Raw genomic sequence first — 11,069 nt, forward strand, 5'->3', positions numbered from 1 at the left:
AAAGTTGAAGGAGTATATGACCCTGATTTTAAGACTTATTATAAAAACATAGTAATCAATACATGAAAATATTGGCATCAATAAAATAAACAAATGCAACAGAATAGAAAGTCCAGAAATAAACATATAAAATAAATGATTGACCTTCAGTGAAGGTACAAAAACATTTCAGTGGAGAAGGAATAATTTTTTAAATCAATATTGATACAACAATTGGGTATCCATATTCTAAAAAAAGATCCTCCAAAGATTAACTTAAAATGAATCATATACAACAATGAAAAAACCCTAAAACCATAAAAATTACAAAAGGAAATATAGGAAAATATGTCTTTAATTCAGCAAAAGAATAACCAGTAAAAGAATAAATGGACAAATTAGATTTTATTAAAAGTAATAATGTCTTCCCTAGAAAAACTATTGAAAAGGTAGGACCAAGAGTAGGAGAATATATTGATGATATTTCCATTAGAGGAATTTTATTGAAATACATGAAGAATTGTCAAAACTCAGTAATAAGATGACAAATCAGATGAACAGAAATTTTTAAGAAAAAAAAGATAAAGGGTTGGCAATTAACACATGAAAAACCACACAACATCATTAGGAAAACGCAAATTAAAATGATAGGATAACACTGCACATCTATCCCATCACTAAAACTGACCAGACCAAGTATTGGTAAGGACATAGACACCTGGAACTGGTTCTTGTGGTGAGAATGTAAAATGATACCAACACTTTAGAAAAGTTTCACTGTTCCTTAAGAAGTTAAACATTCACCTACCGTATGAAGTGTGTGAGTAGCAGGGGAGAAGGGGAGAGGAGGGAGGGAGTATGTGTCCACAGTTGCATGCTCTGGTCTTTTTTTTTAAAGGGCACTGATCTCATCATGAAGAACCTGTCCCCATGAACTCATCTCAACCTAATTATCTCCCCTTGTGCCCCATCTCCAAATGCCATCACATTGGGGGTTAGGACTTCAAATTCCAAATTTTGGGGAGCACAATCAGTTCATAGCACCATGAAAAAGTAAAATATTCAGCATACTTGCATGGCAAGATATTCATGTAGCATTGTTAAGTGACAAAGCAAGTTGGGAAATACTCAAAATATGCTATTAAGTCTATAAAAAATAGGTACAATAAAAAGCATTAAAAAGAAAACCGAAGGGAATTTCCATGGGAAAAGAATCCCAAAGAATTTTAAAAATTCTTTCTAATTCCAGGACACCTGAGTGGCTGTTGGTTAAGCCTCTGACTCTTCATTTCAGCTCAGGTCTTGATCTCAGGGTCATGGGATTTATCCCTGTGTTGCCTCTGCACTCAGCATGGAGTCTGCTTGTCACTCTCCCTCTGCTTCTCTCCCCACTCATACGTGCTCTCTCTCTCTCTCAAATAAATAAATAAATAAAATCTTAAAAAAAATTATTTACATCTTAGTCTTATCCAACTTACCTGCAATGACTAATATAACTTCTAGAACCAGAGAAGTAAATGCATTGAGAGAGAGAGAAAATATGTTATTCCATGCTACATAATGCATGATTTCAGAGATTTCAGAGTGTAACAGCACAGATTTAACATATGCTAATTAAAAGGAAAATAACTGATAGTAGGTCATTTCTTATTATAGTGAAACTAGAGATCAGAAAATCTCTCATCTGCTCGATGACAGCAGAAAGGAAAATGGAAGCAGAAAGAACATTGTGGTTGGGCGCCTAGGTGTCTCAGTCGGTTAAGCATCCGACTCCTGCTTTTGACTCAGGTCATGATCCCAGGGTTGTGAGATCGAGCCCTGCAACAGGCTCCATGCTGGGCATGGAGACTGCTTAAGATTTTGTCTCTCCCTCTGCTCCTCCCCACAAAAGAAAAAGAAAATTGTGGTAAAAGCACAATATGCTGTTGAAGTTCTTCACTATTTTCAAATAAGGGAGGTCCTTTCTGATTATATTATTATATTATATTATATTATTCCATATAAAGTTTTATCTCTAGGGGGAAAATGTTGACCAGAATTATGAGGAGAAGCCTTAGAAAGCTTGAGAAATGATAGAACTTGAAGGCTCTATGAAAACTGTGGGTCTCAGACACAGCCACATAGAATCACCTGAGGAAATTTCGAGTGTCCCAGTCTGTATGAACAGAGGTTCTAATTTAATTTGCATGCAGTGGGGTCTAAGGATGAGTAATTTTAAATAACTCCTGAGTGGTCAAAATATGCAGCCAAGATTGTGAACCAATGATGGCTGAACAATCCATAAATTAGGAATAATTTACGTATGGTTCTTTTTTTTAAAGATTTTATTTATTTATTTGACAGAGAGAGACACAGCGAGAGAAGCAACACAAGCAAGGGGAGTGGGAGAGGGAGAAGCAGGCTTCCCGCTGAGCAAGGAGCCCGATGCAGGGCTCGATCCCACATGACCTGAGCCAAAGGCAGACACTTAACAGACTGAGCCACACAGGCGCCCCAGACATATGGTTCTGAATGGATGAGTGCTGTTATCTGACCCAGTAAACATTCAGGCTCCCTGAATGTTTTATAAAAAAAAAAAAAGTCTACAATTAGAGCTAGTTAGCAATTTGATTGTCTTCTGATTAAATGAATTGCATATTAGAGAAAGTGTCAGGAATAGGCTACATGAATAGCCATGTAATTGGAATATTTCAGAATATTCCTGATATTTGATGAGGGGGTTATATAACATGAACTTTAATATTCTTTTAAACTCCAAGATTTAAAGGCAGTGAAAAATTATAAAAAAATAGAATTGACAACATTGTTGAGGCTCATTATTGGTACTTTTCTCCTCCCTCCCATTGTGAATGTTTACTGCATATTATACCTTTAAAAAATATACACTTAATTTGCTCCCATAAGTGACTCCTTATATTTATAGAGCACCATGTGACCATAGGTCAGATAGCCTTAGTGGGGAAAATCATGAACTCGAGTTTGAGAAATGTCGATTTTAAAGTAATTTGTATATTGAAGGATGACTAATTTGAATACAGTTTGAAACTTGAGACTTGATATTAGGGAAAGAACTTTTGGAAAGATGAGCTCAGTAAGAAGAGAAACAAGAGGCAAAATGGGCAGAATACAGATGTAGTTTAGTGACCAAGGCAAGCAATAGCTGGACTGAAAGCCTGTTGAAGGTTTGATCCCATTATCTTGGTTTATATGGAAACTAACATAATGTAATAATAAAAAAAAGAAACCCACTAAGTCCTCAATAAATGTTTGAAAAGAGAAATTTTAATTCCACCAGCATTATATGGACTCTGGATCTTGATAATTATGTAGTATCTCTCTCCTAATATTTAATACCACCCAGCTCTCCATATAAATATGAGACCTCAGAGATCTCAGAGTGAGAATAAACTTAAAATTTGCCCAACTTTTCAGGGGACTGCAAGGAAATTTTCCAGTCTCAAATCTTAGTGCCATGTGAATGGTTAAATTATCCCTGAGAATTTGTTACTTTAATCTAGCCCTAGGATGATTGACAGAAAAATTCATATTACCTGCGTGGCGCAAAACACCTCAGGAAGCTGAGAATTTAGTTTAAAGTGTCCCTGAATGATGACCCCAGGTGCATGGCAGAAGCAAACAGAATCCTCACAGGAGGAACAGACAGAGTTGAATAAAATGGCTAAAATAAGCTGCATACAAAAGGCACAGTTAAACATAAAGCTGCAGAAATGTTGAAAGTAAAAAAAAAAAAATTAGTATACTGGAGATATATTAGGCAAAAGAGAATCATTATTATTGCCATGCTAATTTTAATATAAAGTATTTTTAAAGACATAAACCTTTATTGAGGTAAACAAAGTCATTATATAATTATAAACATTTCAATCCACCAGGAAGATACAAGTTTTAAACTTGTATGCATCTAACAACATAGCCACAAAATTAAGTAAAACTTGATAGAACTGCAGAGAAAGAGAATAATCTACAACCTATTTAGAAATTTTATATACATGATTTAATAATTGATCAGGTAGGAAAAAATTAGTTACAAAATACAGAAAACATGAAAAATAGTCTTTTGGGGAAGTGTATGCTGTATTTTATTTGTGCAAATAAAATAAATAATGTATTTTGAGGTTAACATCCCATTTGTAACCACCCTAATATGATCTGCTTATTGTTCCTATAACTGGAAAAAAAAATTTCTAAGACCCTCTAGGAGAAAATACTCAACCAGATATCCAGGAACATTGTTGGGCATTTGATAGACTGGAAAAATTAGACTTTTGCTAAGTTAAAGTCTTTGTCCTTAAATTCTAGACTCTTAGTCCCAGGACAAATCAGTAGCAGATTAAATTAACATTATTAAAGGTTTTCATGTCTAGTCAAAAATTCATTTTGAATGTTTTGTAATGAAATTGAACAGAATCTTGACAGCCTTTGTTCTACATCTGATATGGCTGCTTCAAAGTATTACAAGATAGAGAAATTTGATGGTCCATAAAAATAGCTCAGATATTTCTTTTCCATGTCTTTCCAAATGAATCAGGTTGTGTTCCCTGCCCTCAAAATTTACCTTTCAGTATTTTCATATATAGTAATCCACAATTTTGCTTCTGCATGTCTCTGTAATGAGTTTTTTTTTTTTTAAGATTTATTTTTTTATTTGAGAGAGATAGAACATGAGCAGGGGGGTGAGGCAGAGGGAAAAGCAGGCTCCCTGGGGCCCCAATGCGGGGCTCGATCCCAGGACCCTGAGATCCTGACCTGAGCCGAAGGCAGACGCTTAACTGACTGAGTCATCCAGGTGTCCCATGTGTGATGAGTTCTTGATTGTATATTTCAATTTCTATTTTTTTAAGTAAAGGATTTCTTCATTTCTGATTAGCCAGAGCAGAGAAAAATTAAGAACCTTTTTCTTTTGAACAAACCTTTATTTTGTTTCCTTGTTCTTCCTTCTGAAGTGCTTGAGCCTTGTTTATCCTACCTCTATGACTCTTAGTAAATGATGCTTTGTGACTTATTTTAGATACTCAACTTCCAATTCTACACTTCTAGCCCCTTTAGAGCATAAGTTTGCCTTGCCCATCTTTAATACTCAGACTCTCGTATAGTTCTGTGCACATATTAAACATTCAAGATGCTTATTGAATGGATGGTGCATGAATATATGCATAAAAGGCTAACTAGCTGGAATCTAAGTCCTCTTAGTTTAGTAAGTGCAACTCTTTGGTCCAAGACATCTTTCTCTGCTGTACTGGCTGTCTTCCCAGAGCCCAAGGTAGTGCTGAAAAAGAGTTCTGAAGCCAACTAGAGTATTTGACAAAAGCACAGAAGGATTTTAATCAAGAAAATTCTTTCTTGGGCATTAAAATGAGATGGCAATGGTTAGGAAGAACTAGTGAAACCATCTGCATTGTTACAAAAGCAGTGTAAAAAATGTCCAAGCATTTCCAAAAGAAGAACTAGGGGGAAAAAATAAAGGGTTATTTAAAAAGAAATCTTCTTTCTTAATTCTTTTATAATGGGGTTCATGATAACGTAAGGAATTTCTACTTAAAGCTCTAAACTTATAAAAAATGTTTATTCTTCTGTAACTTCAAATTTATGAAATTCATTTGTGTTTCTTATTTTTATCCCAGTGATGTCTCTTCCAATAGATGAGTTCTTCCTATGATGGGGCTATAAAAATAGACTGAAACAACCAGGATACTCTTTTCTCTAGACAGCCAGATTCATCCAGGTCCAATGGGACCTTTCTTTTTTTTTTTTTTTCAGGAAGTAAGTAATATTGCCTGGAAGTGTACAAATATGCTGGATAATTCCACCAGAATTTTCACACAAAGATGAGTACATTTGGTTTATTAACACATACATGTAAACACATTTGCTTACAGATTTTTAAAACACATATACTCATGGCACATATATCTACTTAGCATAAAGGAGTGTCTGATAGGAGGAACAAGTAATAGCCTATATTGTGAGTGTTAGTAGCTCTCAGATGTTTGGCAGTGTGCAATTTACCACAACAAATAATCTACAACAATTTCACATACCATTTCCTTAGCTTGGGTTTTCTAGTTCAGTAGCCTAAGATGATTCCTATGCACATGATTTATTGGGGCGGGGGGCTCTTAGATGAGACCTGTAAGGGGGTGAAGGAAGCAGGATGAGGAAAGAAGTCAGGCAAAGATATGGATTCAGCTAAAGTCTACTGGGCATTCCCTGGTGAAGAGACTTCTCTAGGTCCTGGGTCATCTGAGACTGTAAACTGAGCCATTAGCAGACAACACTCATGGAAGCTAAGGGTTAGTGCACTGTCCCAGTAGAGGGGTATGCACACAGCTCCAGCAATGTCAACTACACCCACCCATTCCTAGTTTTCATGTGTGTATGGGAGCAGCCCTCGGAGGGGAAAATGTGACTGTTAAATGCAAAAATGCCATACTAATCAATATTATATCCTTTTTCTGTTTCTCATATTCTAGGTTATCTGGCAAATGTCTAGTTAGTAAATGGGACTAAGGATACACTAATTTGATGTTTTATTTTGTAATAAAATATAATATGCTCTGGTGATATGTTGATAAAACAAATCTAGACTCCTTGAGGTTCCCTTCCTACCAAGACAGTATCCACTCAAAGCTTTTTTTTTTTTTTTTTTTTTTTAAGATTTTACTTATTTATTTGACAGAGAGAGAATGAGAGAGAGCACAAGCAGGGGGAGCAGCAGAGGGAGAGGGAGAAGCAGGCTCCCCACTGAGCAGGGAGCCGGATGCTGGGCTTGATCCCAGCACTCTGGGATCATGACCTGAGCCAAAGGCAGACGCTTTACTGTCTGAGCCACCCAGGCGCCCCAGCTCAAAGCTTTGATCCTGAATTGGAGACACAAGGTCCTAGAGCTGTAACATTAAATCATCAAGTGGATAGACCTACTGAATTTTCAAAGGAATGCTAATTACACAAGGAAGATAATTCCCACATTTTCTGTATCTTCTCCAGACCTTCTAATCCACCACATTAAATATACTTAAGAAGGATTACAACAATCAATGTAACTACAGAATCAAAAAACTCAAAGCTAGATGATATTTAGTTGTATGAAATTGCCCTCATTAATCTTTCACCAGTCCCATACTGGAAACATTTAATCTCTACCAGAGTTTAGATAGCCCTTCTTGTTTTATTATCCTGACCTCTTTTATTGAGTCTTTGGAAGACTATTATTTCTACTGGCTCATTCTCATGGTATTTTGTGTCCTCAGCTATTTTGTGATTTTTGACTATGAATTCACTTTAGGAATTCTTCTGTGGAATTTTTGAGACCTTAGTTTAAGGGGCTTTTGTTCCAGAGAGGATCTGTCTTTTATTTTCTCAGGCACCAAGAGGCAATTTTTAGCCAGAGTTTGACTGTTGGACACAATCCTGCAGAAAAGACTTACTTGTAGTTAAAATTTTCTTGTTAGACTATTATTTTTCCCTCTTTTACCCAATGTAAAAGTCTGCAAGTTTCCACAATGCTCTATTCTATAAGATTATTTTTCCCTAGTTCATACTTGATGGACTTTAAGTCTTAGCTTTACGTAGGGTAATCCTATGAAGGTGGGCCCTGATTTTATGTCTGGTCCACAGAGTCTTGCATCATCTAGGGAAAAAAAAAAAAAAAAGCTGACAGCCACCAGGGAGTAAAAGATATTCTCAGGTTAGCTAGAAATGTCAACTCTAAATTATTTCTTTCAATTCTTGTGTTTACTTCATTTTAGTCCTCTGAATACTTTCTTTATTTTGTGCATAGTACAATGATATTAAATAAATGAATAAATGCATATGAACTTATATATACATATATGTTTATAATACATAAATATATATTTGTTTATACTTGTCTACAAAATGATAATAAATAGATGGGCAGATTATAAGGGGTTTTGTAAAGTTTACAAAACCTTGAATGTACGGTGTAGTATATGTTTATGAGGTGTTAATTTTGGTATTAATATATGTATTGGTACTAATATATTAATTACTTCAATCTCATTTATAGGTCCCAATATCTTCCTTGTATTTTATCTACCATTTTTTTTTTTCAATTTTAGGGAGATAACTATTTCAACATCTCCAGAAACAATTGCATTTATAATTTTTCAGTTCAGATATTTAGATATAGTGCCAAGAGTTCATTATTTAAAGAAATAAATAAGAGAAAATGAGAAAATTGAGGTTTTCTGATTTCTTTTTATTATTTAGACAATAGATTTTCTTCCTGGATACTAATAAGAAATGTATCTCTGATATTTTTAAATTGCCATATGAAATCCTTCTGCTATCCTCTTTGTATTCATTTGATCTGGAGCAATGGAAGATTAACTTTGCACATGAATTTGTTAAGGAGGCTATGGTTTTCAACTCAGTTAATTATTCTATTGTGCCTTTGCTTGTTTTCAACTTACTTACTTTCAATACTCCAGATGCTAATTATCAATTGAAGCTGCAACACTCAATTCAACTTGTTACATTTTCTTATCTTGATTTTCTTCCTTTGAATTCTTAGAGAGTATTCTTAAATTGTCATTTATAACATTGTTTTTATTATGCATTTTCTCATATTACAATCATTTAAAAAATATGAAATCTCTCACATAAAAAGCTATAGAGAATCATGATAATCATTGATGATCCAACAACTGGTTTGATAAAATATAACAAATACAGGTTTAAGCTTTTTTGCATACCCTTCATTTTCCTCTAAATCCTGAATTATCCAGTATACTGCATTCATTTATTATTGTTTTTTTTAATTGTAGGTCTATTACTGAAAATATCTTTAATTTTACTTTATTCTCAAATGATCATTTAGTTTAATACATAGTTCAAAGTTGATATTATTTCTCAGAATTTTCAAAAAGCACTCATCACCTTCTGGTTCCTATTAATGCTCTTAGACAATCTTTTGTTAAAGTAACTGTATTTCCTTGTTGGATAATCTGTCTTTTCTTTTTGACCTTTTCAACTTTTTTCTTGACTTTGTTGTTTTCATTCTCTGTTCAACTTTATTCAATATGCTATTTCATCTGTCTATTGAATGTTTAATATTCTATAATTATTATTTTCTTTCTTGAGCTTCTGTTTTGTTCTTGGAAAATGTCCGAAAGCATTTTTATAATTTTTTGATCCTTAGTTGAATTTTCACTTTCCTAATAGATCTCTGTTTATATATACTTATATTTTGTAGTTGATAATTAAATACTGAAGTTGTTGGGATTCAATTCTATGTTTGTTATATTTGCTGCCTTTCACAGAGGTGGCTTTCCACATCTATTTATTAGTTTTGTGCTTAAATTTGTTTTATTATAGTCTATGGATATTTTGAGGGGCCTCAGGTAAAAATGTTTTCCTAGGGAAAATATTTGCATTTGTTTCTGCAAGATGGACTTTTTTTTTTTTTTTTTAAGATTTTATTTATTTATTTCAGGGGGGAGAGAGAGACAGAGAATAAGAGAGCATGCAAGCGTGAGTAGGGGGAGGGGAAGAGGAAGGAGCAGACTCCCCCCTGAGCAGGTAGCCTGACATGGGACTCAATCCTGGGACCTTGGGATCATGACCTGAGCTGAAGACAGACGCTTAACCACTGATGCGCCCAGGCACCCCTGTAAGATGGACTTCTAACACAAGGCCATTTTTTTTTTAATTTAATGATTTTTTTTTTTTTAAGTAGGCTCTACCACCAATGTGGGGCCCAAACTTACAACCCTTAGATCAAGAGTCACATGTTCTACTGAATAAGCCAGGCAGGTGTCCCTCAAAACCATTATAGATTAATTTCTTACATTGTGATTTCATGGACCACACAGATAATGTAAAATTTAAACCCTAAATGTATATGAAGGCAGAGTTATGATTACAAATATTCAGATTAGTTTCCTTTTTCATGACAGGGGGTGGGGGTAAGGGGTAAGATGGAGACATTTTTACTAATCTGAACTGAGGCCAAGTCAACAGGATATTTTGTAACCTCCCATTTCTAGAAAGTGTGTTGGGTTTCTTTTACCCAACCCATTTTCAAGAATAAAATTTTTCAAAAGATTTCAGTTAAAGTAGTTACACTTTATAACCATAGCTCAATCTGATACACCTTAGATTCATATTTTTACTAGTTTTGTGTGGATGCTCTAACAGATTACCACAAACCTAGTAGCTTAAAACAACACATATTCATCATTTTATAGTTCTGGAGGTCAGAAATCTAAAATGGCTCTCACTGGGCTTAAATCAAGGTGTTGGCAGGACCTCATTCATTTCTGGTAGCTCTAGGTGGATAATTGGCTTTTTTTGTTTTTTTGTTTTGTTTTGTTTTGTTTTCCCTGTTCCTCTTCCTAAGGGCCCTCACACTCTTTGAATCATGGCCCTATTACATCTTCGAAGCCCGGAATGGCAGGTTGAGTCCTCACATCTCATCCCATCCTATCCCACATCTCTCCAATCTTGCTTTGTCATCACTTTTCTGGCACTGACTCACCTACTTCCCTCATATAAGTATCCTTGTGATTACATTGGACCCACTTAGATAATCCAGAATACAATCTTACCTCAAGGTCAGCTGATTCCATTAATGGCACCTTAATTCCATCTGTGAGCTTTGTTCTCCTTTACCATATGACCTAGCATATTCACAGGTTCAAGGGATTAGGATATGAACATCTTTGGAGGTCACCATTATTCTGCCTACCATAGCATTTGTACCAAAATTAACCAAAAACAATTTCTTTACAAAATTGTATGTGGCCAGTTTAAAATTTTACTTTCTGAAGAGTTAGTACTTTTTAGTATAAATTCTGATCATAATTTGACTCTGCTACATTCTAGTGACTTTCTTTTCATTGGAATTACATATTCTATAAATGAATAAATAATATGGCACCAAATAAATTAATTTTTCTCACGTTTATCACTTTGATACCTAACTATGCCAGTGTACTGGCTAGATACTATACATATCAGACAAATCAGTGTACACATTTTGCAAAATTATGTAATACATACCGTGAAAATTCTCTATCAAAATACTCAAAATGTCATCCTTGTCATTA

The sequence above is a fragment of the Halichoerus grypus genome, chromosome 14 (assembly GCF_964656455.1).
Source record: "Halichoerus grypus chromosome 14, mHalGry1.hap1.1, whole genome shotgun sequence".
In the NCBI taxonomy this organism is placed as follows: Eukaryota; Metazoa; Chordata; class Mammalia; order Carnivora; family Phocidae; genus Halichoerus; species Halichoerus grypus.